This window comes from Schistocerca piceifrons, chromosome 10 (genome assembly GCF_021461385.2).
Source record: "Schistocerca piceifrons isolate TAMUIC-IGC-003096 chromosome 10, iqSchPice1.1, whole genome shotgun sequence".
NCBI classification, from domain to species: Eukaryota; Metazoa; Arthropoda; class Insecta; order Orthoptera; family Acrididae; genus Schistocerca; species Schistocerca piceifrons.
Window position 1 is genome coordinate 130884837 of NC_060147.1, and position 2005 is coordinate 130886841.

The 2005-nt window shown below is 44.6% G+C and overlaps 1 pseudogene; it reads right to left on the minus strand.

Annotated features, from left to right (window-relative positions):
- Window positions 1-1655: 1655 nt before the first annotated feature.
- LOC124719212 lies at window positions 1656-1773 on the minus strand (annotated as a pseudogene).
- Between the last annotated feature and the right edge of the window lie 232 nt (window positions 1774-2005).

The following is a 2005-nucleotide window of genomic DNA, read 5'->3' on the forward strand; positions in this document are numbered from 1 at the left end:
AGAAACGAGCAAATAAATCCAAAATAATTAAATTTTGGAGATTGAAATTAAAACTCGCTCACCCACTCGCACAAAAGGGTATAAATTTCGGAAGAATGATTGTGACGGAGAAGTGCTTCGAAGAGTAGTTGAACCAAATGGATAATGTCCTGAAAATTTGTATACAAGGAGTCATCATCATCATCATCATCATTTAAGACTGATTATGCCTTTCAGCGTTCAGTCTGAAGCATAGTCCCCGTTATAAAATTCCTCCATGATCCCCTATTCAGTGCTAACATTGATGCCTCTTCTGATGTTAAGCCTGCAAAATCATTCTTAACCGAATCCAGGTACCTTCTCCTTGGTCTGCCCCGACTCCTACCTTCTACTGCTGAACCCATGAGTCTCTTGGGTAACCTTGCTTCTCCCATGCGTGTAACATGACCCCACCATCTAAGCCTGTTCGCCCTGACTGCTACATCTATAGAGTTCATTCCCAGTTTTTCTTTGATTTCCTCCTTGTGGACACCCTCCTGCCATTGTTCCCATCTACTAGTACCTGCAATCATCCTAGCTACTTTCATATCCGTAACCTCAACCTTATTGATAAGGTAACCTGAATCCACCCAGCTTTCGCTCCCATACAACAAAGTTGGTCGAAAGATTGAACGGTGCACAGCTAACTTAGTCTTGGTACTGACTTCCTTCTTGCAGAAGAGTGTAGATCGTAGCTGAGCACTCACTGCATTTGCTACACCTCGCTTCCCGTTCTTTCACTATGTTGCCATCCTGTGAGAATACGCATTCTAAGTACTTGAAACCGTCCACCTGTTCTAACTTTGTTCCTCCTATTTGGCACTCAATCCGTTTATATCTCTTTCCCACTGATATTACTTACGTTTTGGAGATGCTAATCTTCATACCATAGTGCTTACATTTCTGATCTAGCTCTGAAATATTACTTTGCAAACTTTCAATCGAATCTGCCATCACAACTAAGTCATCCTCATATGTGTTCACATATCTTAATCTCACCCAGCCAGTCTATTGTTTTCAACGTATGATCCATAAATAATATGAACAACAGTGTAGACAGGTTGCAGCCTTGTCTCACCCCTGAAACTACTCTGAACCATGAACTCAATTTACCGTCAACTCTAACTGCTGCCTGACTATCCACGTAAAGACCTTTAATTGCTTGCAAAAGTTTGCCTCCTATTCCATAATCTCGTAGAACAGACAATAACTTCCTCCTAGGAACCCGGTCATATGCCTTTTCTAGATCTATAAAGCATAGATACAATTAGATACAATTCCCTGTTCCACTCATAGCACTTCTCCATTATTTGCCGTAATCTAAAGATCTGGTCCTGACAACCTCTAAGAGGCCTAAACCCACACTGATTTTCATCCAATTGGTCCTCAACTAATACTCGCACTTTCCTTTCAACAGTACCTGGGTAAAAGTAAAAATATAATATAATATAGAGCACTCCGTCTTCAGGCCACAAGGGGCCCATCGGGACCATCCGACTGCCGTGTCATCCTCAACTGAGGATGCGGACGGCGGGGCGTGTGGTCAGCACACCGCTCTCCCGGTCGTTATGACGGTTTCTGTGACCGGTCGAGTAGCTCCTGAATTGGCATCATGTGGCTGAGTGCACCCCGAAAAATGGCTACAGCATATGGTGGCCCGGATGGTCACCCACCCAAGCGCCGGCCACGCCCGACAGCGCTTAACTTCGGTGATCTGACGGGAACCGGTGTATCCACTGTGGCAAGGCCATTGCCAATATAATATAGAGGGTGACAATTCTTGAACTACATGAAATATAGTCGTCATAACTTCTGAACTGTTTGCGTCAGGACGTTCCAAGTGAGCGGTTGACCGCGGGGCATGACGGGAATTCGTATGCGCGAGCGTGGTTTGGTTTAGCGACGAAGCCCACTTTCATTTGGGTGGGTTCGTCAATAAACAAAATTGGCGCATTTGCGGGACTGAGAATCCGCATTTCGCGATCGA